This window comes from Cherax quadricarinatus, chromosome 1 (assembly GCF_038502225.1).
Source record: "Cherax quadricarinatus isolate ZL_2023a chromosome 1, ASM3850222v1, whole genome shotgun sequence".
Lineage (NCBI taxonomy): Eukaryota > Metazoa > Arthropoda > Malacostraca > Decapoda > Parastacidae > Cherax > Cherax quadricarinatus.
The window spans coordinates 72,931,013-72,944,607 of record NC_091292.1 but is presented as its reverse complement, the minus strand read 5'-3'; positions in this window follow the sequence as shown (position 1 = coordinate 72,944,607).

The following is a 13,595-nucleotide window of genomic DNA, read 5'->3' as shown; positions in this document are numbered from 1 at the left end:
CTCAACCTTGTGTTGTCTTATTCTCAGCCTTGTGTTGTCTTATTTTCAACCTTGTGTTGTCTTACTCTCAACTTTGTGTTGTCTTATTCTCAACCTTGTGTTGTCTTACTCTCAACCTTGTGTTGTCTTATTCTCAGCCTTGTGTTGTCTTATTCTCAACCCTGTGTTGTCTTATTCTCAACCTTGTGTTGTCTTACTCTCAGCCTTGTGTTGTCTTATTTTCAACCTTGTGTTGTCTTATTCTCAACCTTGTGTTGTCTTATTCTCAACCTTGTGTTGTCTTATTCTCAACCTTGTGTTGTCTTATTTTCAACCTTGTGTTGTCTTATTCTCAACCTTGTGTTGTCTTATTCTCAACCTTGTGTTGTCTTATTCTCAACCTTGTGTTGTCTTATTCTCAACCTTGTGTTGTCTTATTCTCAACGTTGTGTTGTCTTATTCTCAACCTTGTGTTGTCTTATTCTCAGCCTTGTGTTGTCTTATTATTATTATCATCATCATCATTATCATCATCAATCTCTGAATGGAAGACAGTGAGGTGTGAGACAAGGAAGCGGAAGTAGCTTCCATTCATCATGACGTCATTCCTTCCTGATGGGTCATTGTAACGAAGGAAATAAAAACCAGTCCAACCTGTCCCCTTCTTATCCCCAGCTTCTCCAGTCGTCCTGGCGTTGCCTACCAAAGTTTTGTAAATATACAGCGGTAACACGTTGCGGAAATACTTTGACTGCAACGTTTGGCTCTGTTAGAGTTTTATCAAACTACGACTCATTAAGGTTCTACGTAGGGCGAAACGTTTTCTCAGCTTGCTCTGTTTCTTCGGTCATGTCGCTTGGATCCATTCATCACTGTTCCTCTTCATATTTCTCTCCACAAAGAATAAAAAAGGCACAATACCGTGACTGGAACAGTACACAAATAACCCGCACATAGGAGAGATAAGCTTATGACGACGTTTCTGTCCGAATTAGACAGTGTGACTTTGTGATTATCAAACGGTATACAATACCGACAGGTTGGTAGATAAGACACAGGCAAAATTTACGCAACTTTATTCCGAAACGTTTCGCCTACACAGTAGGCTTCTTCAGTCCAGCACAGAAAGTAGGCAGGAGCAGTAGAGATGTGAAGACGATGTAATCAGTCCATCACCCTTGAAGTCGTAGATTTGAGGTTGTCAGTCCCTCAGCCTGGAGAAGTTCTGTTCCAAAGTCTGGAACTAACTGTAGATCAAGAGACAGTGTTGAGACTTAAATACTGTCGGAAGGAGAGGTGCAGAGTAGTAGTAGTGAGAAAGTAGCCACTGAGAGGTGGCTAAACGTAGGCGAAACGTTTCGGAATAAAGTTGCCCAAATGTTGCCTATGTGTCTTATCTACCAACCTGTCGGTATTGTATACCATTTGATAATCACTCTGTCAGACACTGCAACACAATGGCATCTTGGTACAGAAGAGAAAACACCTTGGACAACTTTTTCAAGTGGGAATTGTTTGATTTGAGAGGGACATGACCTCTCAGTGGCTACTTTCTCACTACTACTACTCTGCACCTCTCCTTCCGACAGTATTTAAGTCTCAACACTGTCTCTTGATCTTCAGTTAGTTCCAGACTTTGGAACAGAACTTCTCCAGGCTGAGGGACTGACAACCTCAAATCTACGACTTCAAGGGTGATGGACTGATTACATCGTCTTCACATCTCTACTGCTCCTGCCTACTTTCTGTACTCGACTGAAGAAACCTACTGTGTAGGCGAAACGTTTCGGAATAAAGTTGCCTAAATGTTGCCTATGTGTCTTATCTACCAGTGTGACTTTGTGAATGGTCCAAGTAGGACCGAAACGTCCTCATAAGCTTCTCTCCTATGTGCGGGTTATTTAGGTATTTTCCCCTCTACGTTTTCCATGGGTAAATTTCAATCTTCACTGTATTTTTCTGGAAGGTCTGGAAGAGCCTTTTATTCCAGGAAAGATGGAAATATTTACCACACTGCTACTGGACAGAAAATAACCTTTGACAGAACATTGTTTAAACCTTCTGATTTATTATCACCAAATTTAGTTTGCACACAAGATCGTTCCGTAGCACTCCACTACCACAGAAGGTGGTGTTCTGCAGCACTCCACTACCACAGAAGGTGGTGTTCTGCAGCACTCCACTACCACAGAAGGTGGTGTTCTGCAGCACTCCACTACCACAGAAGGTGGTGTTCTGCAGCACTCCACTACCACAGAAGGTGGTGTTCTGCAGCACTCCACTACCACAGAAGGTGGTGTTCTGCAGCACTCCACTACCACAGAAGGTGGTGTTCTGCAGCACTCCACTACCCGCAGAAGGTGGTGTTCTGCAGCACTCCACTACCCACAGAAGGTGGTGTTCTGCAGCACTCCACTACCCACAGAAGGTGGTGTTCTGCAGCACTCCACTACCCGCAGAAGGTGGTGTTCTGCAGCACTCCACTACCCGCAGAAGGTGGTGTTCTGCAGCACTCCACTACCCACAGAAGGTGGTGTTCTGCAGCACTCCACTACCCACAGAAGGTGGTGTTCTGCAGCACTCCACTACCCACAGAAGGTGGTGTTCTGCAGCACTCCACTACCCACAGAAGGTGGTGTTCTGCAGCACTCCACTACCACAGAAGGTGGTGTTCTGCAGCACTCCACTACCCACAGAAGGTGGTGTTCTGCAGCACTCCACTACCCACAGAAGGTGGTGTTCTGCAGCACTCCACTACCACAGAAGGTGGTGTTCTGCAGCACTCCACTACCCACAGAAGGTGGTGTTCTGCAGCACTCCACTACCCACAGAAGGTGGTGTTCTGCAGCACTCCACTACCACAGAAGGTGGTGTTCTGCAGCACTCCACTACCCACAGAAGGTGGTGTTCTGCAGCACTCCACTACCCACAGAAGGTGGTGTTCTGCAGCACTCCACTACCCACAGAAGGTGGTGTTCTGCAGCACTCCACTACCCACAGAAGGTGGTGTTCTGCAGCACTCCACTACCCACAGAAGGTGGTGTTCTGCAGCACTCCACTACCACAGAAGGTGGTGTTCTGCAGCACTCCACTACCAACAGAAGGTGGTGTTCTGCAGCACTCCACTACCACAGAAGGTGGTGTTCTGCAGCACTCCACTACCCACAGAAGGTGGTGTTCTGCAGCACTCCACTACCCACAGAAGGTGGTGTTCTGCAGCACTCCACTACCACAGAAGGTGGTGTTCTGCAGCACTCCACTACCCACAGAAGGTGGTATTCTGCAGCACTCCACTACCCACAGAAGGTGGTGTTCTGCAGCACTCCACTACCACAGAAGGTGGTGTTCTGCAGCACTCCACTACCCACAGAAGGTGGTGTTCTGCAGCACTCCACTACCCACAGAAGGTGGTGTTCTGCAGCACTCCACTACCCACAGAAGGTGGTGTTCTGCAGCACTCCACTACCCACAGAAGGTGGTGTTCTGCAGCACTCCACTACCCGCAGAAGGTGGTGTTCTGCAGCACTCCACTACCCACAGAAGGTGGTGTTCTGCAGCACTCCACTACCCACAGAAGGTGGTGTTCTGCAGCACTCCACTACCCACAGAAGGTGGTGTTCTGCAGCACTCCACTACCCACAGAAGGTGGAGTTCTGCAGCACTCCACTACCACAGAAGGTGGTGTTCTGCAGCACTCCACTACCCACAGAAGGTGGTGTTCTGCAGCACTCCACTACCCACAGAAGGTGGTGTTCTGCAGCACTCCACTACCCACAGAAGGTGGTGTTCTGCAGCACTCCACTACCCACAGAAGGTGGTGTTCTGCAGCACTCCACTACCACAGAAGGTGGTGTTCTGCAGCACTCCACTACCCACAGAAGGTGGTGTTCTGCAGCACTCCACTACCACAGAAGGTGGTGTTCTGCAGCACTCCACTACCCACAGAAGGTGGTGTTCTGCAGCACTCCACTACCCACAGAAGGTGGTGTTCTGCAGCACTCCACTACCACAGAAGGTGGTGTTCTGCAGCACTCCACTACCCACAGAAGGTGGTGTTCTGCAGTACTCCACTACCCACAGAAGGTGGTGTTCTGCAGCACTCCACTACCACAGAAGGTGGTGTTCTGCAGCACTCCACTACCCACAGAAGGTGGTGTTCTGCAGCACTCCACTACCCACAGAAGGTGGTGTTCTGCAGCACTCCACTACCCACAGAAGGTGGTGTTCTGCAGCACTCCACTACCCACAGAAGGTGGTGTTCTGCAGCACTCCACTACCCACAGAAGGTGGTGTTCTGCAGCACTCCACTACCACAGAAGGTTGTGTTCTACAGCACTCCACTACCCACAGAAGGTGGTGTTCTGCAGCACTCCACTACCACAGAAGGTGGTGTTCTGCAGCACTCCACTACCCACAGAAGGTGGTGTTCTGCAGCACTCCACTACCCACAGAAGGTGGTGTTCTGCAGCACTCCACTACCCACAGAAGGTGGTGTTCTGCAGCACTCCACTACCCACAGAAGGTGGTGTTCTGCAGCACTCCACTACCCACAGAAGGTGGTGTTCTGCAGCACTCCACTACCCACAGAAGGTGGTGTTCTGCAGCACTCCACTACCCACAGAAGGTGGTGTTCTGCAGCACTCCACTACCCACAGAAGGTGGTGTTCTGCAGCACTCCACTACCACAGAAGGTGGTGTTCTGCAGCACTCCACTACCCACAGAAGGTGGTGTTCTGCAGCACTCCACTACCCACAGAAGGTGGTGTTCTGCAGCACTCCACTACCCACAGAAGGTGGTGTTCTGCAGCACTCCACTACCCACAGAAGGTGGTGTTCTGCAGCACTCCACTACCCACAGAAGGTGGTGTTCTGCAGCACTCCACTACCACAGAAGGTGGTGTTCTGCTGCACTCCACTACCCACAGAAGGTGGTGTTCTGCAGCACTCCACTACCCACAGAAGGTGGTGTTCTGCAGCACTCCACTACCCACAGAAGGTGGTGTTCTGCAGCACTCCACTACCCACAGAAGGTGGTGTTCTGCAGCACTACCCCACTACCACAGAAGGTGGTGTTCTGCAGCACTCCACTACCCACAGAAGGTGGTGTTCTGCAGCACTCCACTACCACAGAAGGTGGTGTTCTGCAGCACTCCACTACCCACAGAAGGTGGTGTTCTGCAGCACTCCACTACCCACAGAAGGTGGTGTTCTGCAGCACTCCACTACCCACAGAAGGTGGTGTTCTGCAGCACTCCACTACCCACAGAAGGTGGTGTTCTGCAGCACTCCACTACCCACAGAAGGTGGTGTTCTGCAGCACTCCACTACCACAGAAGGTGGTGTTCTGCAGCACTCCACTACCCACAGAAGGTGGTGTTCTGCAGCACTCCACTACCCACAGAAGGTGGTGTTCTGCAGCACTCCACTACCCACAGAAGGTGGTGTTCTGCAGCACTCCACTACCCACAGAAGGTGGTGTTCTGCAGCACTCCACTACCCACAGAAGGTGGTGTTCTCAGCACTACCCACAGAAGGTGGTGTTCTGCAGCACTCCACTACCCACAGAAGGTGGTGTTCTGCAGCACTCCACTACCCACAGAAGGTGGTGTTCTGCAGCACTCCACTACCCACAGAAGGTGGTGTTCTGCAGCACTCCACTACCCACAGAAGGTGGTGTTCTGCAGCACTCCACTACCCACAGAAGGTGGTGTTCTGCAGCACTCCACTACCACAGAAGGTGGTGTTCTGCAGCACTCCACTACCCACAGAAGGTGGTGTTCTGCAGCACTCCACCCACAGAAGGTGGTGTTCTGCAGCACTCCACTACCACAGAAGGTGGTGTTCTGCAGCACTCCACTACCCACAGAAGGTGGTGTTCTGCAGCACTCCACTACCCACAGAAGGTGGTGTTCTGCAGCACTCCACTACCCACAGAAGGTGGTGTTCTGCAGCACTCCACTACCCACAGAAGGTGGTGTTCTGCAGCACTCCACTACCCACAGAAGGTGGTGTTCTGCAGCACTCCACTACCCACAGAAGGTGGTGTTCTGCAGCAGAAGGTGGTGTTCTGCAGCACTCCACCCACAGAAGGTGGTGTTCTGCAGCACTCCACTACCCACAGAAGGTGGTGTTCTGCAGCACTCCACCCACAGAAGGTGGTGTTCTGCAGCACTCCACTACCCACAGAAGGTTGTGTTCTGCAGCACTCCACTACCCACAGAAGGTGGTGTTCTGCAGCACTCCACTACCACAGAAGGTGGTGTTCTGCAGCACTCCACTACTACCACAGAAGGTGGTGTTCTGCAGCACTCCACTACCCACAGAAGGTGGTGTTCGTGTTCTGCAGCACTCCACTACCCACAGAAGGTGGTGTTCTGCAGCACTCCACTACCCACAGAAGGTGGTGCAGCACTTCTGCAGCACTCCACTACCCACAGAAGGTGGTGTTCTGTAGCACTCCACTACCCACAGAAGGTGGTGTTCTGCAGCACTCCACTACCCACAGAAGGTGGTGTTCTGCAGCACTCCACTACCCACAGAAGGTGGTGTTCTGCAGCACTCCACTACCCACAGAAGGTGGTGTTCTGCAGCACTCCACTACCCACAGAAGGTGGTGTTCTGCAGCACTCCACTACCCACAGAAGGTGGTGTTCTGCAGCACTCCACTACCCACAGAAGGTGGTGTTCTGCAGCACTCCACTACCCACAGAAGGTGGTGTTCTGCAGCACTCCACTACCCACAGAAGGTGGTGTTCTGCAGCACTCCACTACCCACAGAAGGTGGTGTTCTGCAGAAGGTGGTGTTCTGCAACACTCCACTACCCACAGAACGGGGTGGTCTGCAGCACTCCACTACCCACAGAAGGTGGTGTTCTGCAGCACTCCACTACCCACAGAAGGTGGTGTTCTGCAGCACTCCACTACCCACAGAAGGTGGTGTTCTGCAGCACTCCACTACCCACAGAAGGTGGTGTTCTGCAGCACTCCACTACCCACAGAAGGTGGTGTTCTGCAGCACTCCACTACCCACAGAAGGTGGTGTTCTGCAGCACTCCACTACCCGCAGAAGGTGGTGTTCTGCAGCACTCCACTACCCGCAGAAGGTGGTGTTCTGCAGCACTCCACTACCACAGAAGGTGGTGTTCTGCAGCACTCCACTACCCGCAGAAGGTGGTGTTCTGCAGCACTCCACTACCACAGAAGGTGGTGTTCTGCAGCACTCCACTACCACAGAAGGTGGTGTTCTGCAGCACTCCACTACCCACAGAAGGTGGTGTTCTGTAGCACTCCACTACCCACAGAAGGTGGTGTTCTGCAGCACTCCACTACCACAGAAGGTGGTGTTCTGCAGCACTCCACTACCACAGAAGGTGGTGTTCTGCAGCACTCCACTACCCACAGAAGGTGGTGTTCTGTAGCACTCCACTACCCACAGAAGGTGGTGTTCTGCAGCACTCCACTACCCACAGAAGGTGGTGTTCTGCAGCACTCCACTACCCACAGAAGGTGGTGTTCTGCAGCACTCCACTACCCACAGAAGGTGGTGTTCTGTAGCACTCCACTATTCACAGAAGGTGGTGTTCTGCAGCACTCCACTACCTACAGAAGGTGGTGTTCTGCAGCACTCCACTACCCACAGAAGGTGGTGTTCTGTAGCACTCCACTACCCACAGAAGGTCGTGTTCTGCAGCACTCCACTACCCACAGAAGGTGGTGTTCTGCAGCACTCCACTACCCACAGAAGGTGGTGTTCTGTAGCACTCCACTATTCACAGAAGGTGGTGTTTTGCAGCACTCCACTACCCACAGAAGGTGGTGTTCTGCAGCACTCCACTACCCACAGAAGGTGGTGTTCTGTAGCACTCCACTATTCACAGAAGGTGGTGTTCTGCAGCACTCCACTACCCACAGAAGGTCGTGTTCTGCAGCACTCCACTACCTACAGAAGGTGGTGTTCTGTAGCACTCCACTACCCACAGAAGGTCGTGATCTGCAGCACTCCACTACCCAGAGAAGGTCGTGCTCTGCAGCACTCCACTACCCACAGAAGGTGGTGCTCTGCAGCACTCCACTACCCACAGAAGGTCGTGCTCTGCAGCACTCCACTACCCACAGAAGGTCGTGCTCTGCAGCACTCCACTACCCACAGAAGGTCGTGCTCTGCAGCACTCCACTACCCACAGAAGGTGGTGTTCTGCAGCACTCCACTACCCACAGAAGGTCGTGCTCTGCAGCACTCCACTACCCACAGAAGGTCGTGCTCTGCAGCACTCCACTACCCACAGAAGGTCGTGCTCTGCAGCACTCCACTACCCACAGAAGGTGGTGTTCTGCAGCACTCCACTACCCACAGAAGGTGGTGTTCTGTAGCACTCCACTACCCGCAGAAGGTGGTGTTCTGCAGCACTCCACTACCCACAGAAGGTCGTGTTCTGCAGCACTCCACTACCCACAGAAGGTCGTGCTCTGCAGCACTCCACTACTCACAGAAGGTCGTGTTCTGCAGCACTCCACTACCCACAGAAGGTCGTGTTCTGCAGCCTTCAACTACCACAGAAGGTGGTGTTCTGCAGCACTCCACTACCACAGAAGGTCGTGTTCTGCGGCACTCCACTACCACAGAAGGTCGTGTTCTACAGCACTCCACTACCCACAGAGGGTCGTTTTCTGCAGCACTCCACTACCCACAGAAGGTCGTGTTCTGCAGCACTCCACTACCACATAAGGTCGTGTTCTGCAGCACTCCACTACCACAGAAGGTCGTGTTCTGCAGCACTCCACTACCCACAGAGGGTCGTGTTCTGCAGCACTCCACTACCCACAGAAGGTCGTGTTCTGCAGCACTCCACTGCCCACAGAGGGTCGTGTTCTGTAACACTCCACTACCACAGAAGGTCGTGTTCTGCAGCAATCCACTACCCACAATAGGTCGTGTTCTGCAGCAATCCACTACCCACAGAAGGTCGTGTTCTGCAGCAATCCACTACCCACAGAAGGTCGTGTTCTGCAGCACTCCAGTACCCACAGAAGGTCGGGTTCTGCAGCACTCTACTATCCACAGAAGGTCGTGTTCTGCAGTTCTCTACTACCCACAGAAGGTTGTGTTCTGCAGCACTCCACTACCCACAGAGGGTCGTGTTCTGTAACACTCCACTACCACAGAAGGTCGTGTTCTGCAGCAATCCACTACCCACAGAAGGTCGTGTTCTGCAGTACTCTACTACCCACAGAAGGTCGTGTTCTGCAGCACTCCACTACCCACAGAGGGTCGTGTTCTGTAACACTCCACTACCACAGAAGGTCGTGTTCTGCAGCAATCCACTACCCACAGAAGGTCGTGTTCTGCAGCACTCTACTACCCACTGAAGGTCGTAATCTGCAGCACTCTACTACCCACAGAAGGTCGTGATCTGCAGCACTCCACTACCACAGAAGGTCGTGTTCTGCATCACTCTACTACCCACAGAAGGTGGTGTTCTGCAGCACTCCACTACCACAGAAGGTGGTGTTCTGCAACACTCCACTACCTACACAAGGCCGTGCTCTCAACTCCACATTTAACCTCCCCGGAAAAACTGCCAACTTGCTGAGCTCAGCAAGTTTTATTGCACGTCAAAAAGAAGTTTGTGCTGTCAGAGGCAGGTAACAATTTAATTTCTGAAGACAGGACCTTTAGCATGGCAAACGAGTTCCTTACAGGAATAATAATAATAATAATAATAATAATAATAATAATAATAATAATAATAATAATAATAATAATAATAATAATAATGATAATAATAATAATAATAATAATAATAATAATAATAATAATAATAGTAATAATAATAATAATAATTACAATAACAATAATTACGATAATAATAATAATAATAATAATAATAATAATAATAATAATAGTAATAATAATAATAATAATAATAATAATAATAATAATAATGATAATAATAATAATAATAATAATAATAATAATAATAATAATAATAATAATAATAATAATAATAATAATAATAATAATAATAATAATAATATTGATAATAATGCGACAAAAGAAAGCAAAGTTATTTGCTTCGGGTCAATAAATATTTTAGTGGATGCAAAATATATATGAAAAATGTGCATGAACGCGCCCTTAAATATATAAACTATGTAAATCATTACTTTTTTTTTAGGAGTATAGCAAGTAATAAAATTATATCCATTATTATTTACATAGACATTGAAATAAATATTAAAATGAATCAGTTAGCACAAATTGTATTTTGGAGAAATTTAATGGCATGTATTCCTTTTATTTTGACTAAAATTAACTTTGCAACCTGACCTAACTTTGCAACCTGACCTAACTTTGCAACCGCCACCTAACCTTGTAACCTCAACTAACCTTGCAACCTGACCTAACCTTGCAACCTCACCCGACTTTGCAACCTCACCTAACTTTGCAACCTCACCTAACTTTGCAACCTCACCTAACTTTGCAACCTCACCTAACTTTGCAACCTCACCTAACTTTGCAACCTGACCTAATTTTACAACCTGACCTAACTTTGCAACCTCACCTAATTTGCAACCACCACCTAATCTTGCAACCTCACCTAACTTTGCAACCTCACCTAACTTTGCAACCTCACCTAACTTTGCAACCTGACCTAATTTTACAGCCTGACCTAACTTTGCAACCTCACCTAATTTGCAACCACCACCTAACCTTGCAACCTCACCTAACTTTGCAACCTGACCTAACCTTGCAACCTGACCTAACTGAGCAACCTCACCTAATTTTGCAACCTCACCTAACTTTGCAACCTGACCTAATTTTACAACCTGACCTAACTTTGCAACCTCACCTAACTTTGCAACCTGACCTAACCTTGCAACCTGACTTAACTTTGCAACCTGACCTAACTTTGCAACCTGACCTAACCTTGCAACCTCACCTAACTTTGCAACCTGACCTAACCTTGCAACCTGACCTAACTTTGCAACCTGGCCTAACTTTGCAACCTGACCTAACCTTGCAACCTGACCTAACTTTGCAACCTGACCTAACCTTGCAACCTGACCTAACTTTGCAACCTGGCCTAACTTTGCAACCTGACCTAACCTTGCAATCTCACCTAACTTTGCAACCTTGTCGTGGGGGTTCGAAAGGAGATATGATGGTTGAAGATATACACACTTGTATATATTGTATATATATATTGTCAGACTGTAGTAAGGGAGCCCTGCCTGACTGTAGCTGCCTGGTAGGTCTAAGTGTGGCCTGAGGAAGTTACAGAGGTACTCGCGCACACATGCGCATCACGTGACGTCACACAAACAGTCACTAGGCCTAGTAAGGGATCACATATATAAAACATATGGATGGCACTATGATAGATAAGCTATACAGCACATGTAAGGGGGATCATCAACTATGCTGACAGCTCGGTCATGTTATGTATGTCGTCTCGACGTACAATACTATGCTATAGGCTGAACAGGCAGGTGGTTCTGGGCTGATTCTATACAATAACAAAGACATATGTAACTTAGAACTAATGGATGGTATCATAATGGATGTTAACATAATGAGTTTTAACGTAATGGGTGTTAACGTAATGAGTTTTAACGTAATGCATTACAAATTATAAGTACAATTCATATTATAATAAAGGATGGAATTGATCAATCGATCTGTATTGATGCACTCTACAGATTCTGAGGAAGAATAAATGTATATACAAGGTGAAATTAACAGTAAAGGCAAAGCTGGTGCACACAGATCATTACTGTTAAATTCTCAGAATTCGGAGGGAACGTGAACACGAAAAAAGAAAATTTGAAAACTGATCTGCTGATAACAAAACACACAGTTGAGAACTTCATTCATCTTGGACATTTAATTATACAGACTATGTACATTTAAACCCAATTCTGCGAGGGTAAGGTTTACATATGCAGAATGGTTATCATCTTTGGGTGGATCGAATTCTTCTGCAGTGGCTAATACATGCCTTGACTGAGGACAATCTGAACGAGTATCTACAAAAGATACATGTGGGTTTCTCATTACTTGTCGAGTACACAAAGAATAACGACATTCAGGTTGATTATCTGACTGAGTATTTGAGGTAGAGGGTACAGAGTCAAGAGGATTGTCAGCAACTGTCACATTAGTCTGGGTAGCAATATCATCAACATCGCATACTAATTTCATATGATCTAAATGTGACTCTTTGTACTGACCAGTACTCTAGATCTTTCTGTGGCCGTTCCAGCCGCAGAGCCAGGAGAGGAAATAGAGGTTGGGGTTCTCATAATAACCAGAACCAGCCTCATTTTTCCAATTCGGGGGAATCCGAGCTCCCCAGTCTACTCGTCCAGTCGTGACAGTAGGTGATAATGAGTACACCATCCCTGTTTGCAACTCCTTTGAAGCCTTAAGCAGTCTTGAGAATGACAATCCCGCTGTTGATGTTGCTTCACACGTCCCTGACGTAGATGAATTTGGGGATGAAGTGGAACATGCCTTCTCCGATGACAGCCCACCCTTCTGTTTGCACATAACTCCCAATGAAACGATAGGTCCTATAGTGCAAGCTTCTATTCATAATGCACACGTTCATGTGTTCATGGACTCTGGTGCACAAGTTAATATCATCAGGTCTAGTTTCTTTAAAGAGAAGCAGTTACGACGTGTCCTCCTTGTTGAACCAACTAATGTAACCTCCCTTAGTGGAGTAGCTGGTTCCCTTCTGCGTGTCCGAGGTCAGACTTCACTCACCTTTTCTATCCCTGGTGACCTTCTACTGGGATTTGCTTCCATGAGAGACTTACGTATTGTGCTTGACCCTTACCAAATTGACGACTTGATCGTTCCATTTTGGGGTTACCAGCTTGGACCCGAGATATGCCATACTGCCGCAGAGTACGACGTTCAGATTAAGTCCTTACAAGCCAATGCATTTTCCAGTAGCGTACCCAAGCGGTCAGGCACTAGTAGCTCCGTCACTACCATCTGTGTTCCACCTACACCTTCAGACATGCAGGATAGTGTATTGCCTCAAGTGTCCGAGGATGCCCAGACTGCCTTGAGTGCTCAGCCTATCCCTGCAATGTCTGCTAGTCCAAGTAGTAGTTTCTCCACAGGAGATGCCTTGTCGGAAAACTATTACTTGAAACTAGTAATGCCATCTCTTGTTGATGTCACATGACGTCTGCAGAAAGATGTCTCTGTTGCAGCTAGTGCTCTCACTAGAGTGTCTGTTGTTGTTCCTAGCGTTCCAGATGGTGATAACGTCCTAGTTGACAGTGATTCCTGCAAGGTCAAGGGTTTATTTGTTGAACCTTCCTTACATGTTGTAAGAGACAGTAAGATCCATTTATTCCTTGCTAACACTTCAGGTCACAGTGTTCGTCTCAGAGCAAATACCAATCTCATTGACCTGGTTCACTATCCTTACCCTGTTCAAGTACAGGATGACGTGCCACCTGACCAGTGGGTCGGTGTTATTTCAACAGGGGAGACCTCATCCACTCCACTGGATCAATCCATTCCACCAGTTGAGGAGAAAGACTTAGCTTCCACTGACTTCCCAGACGAAGTCAAGCGTTTCTTGACTCTGTTGAAC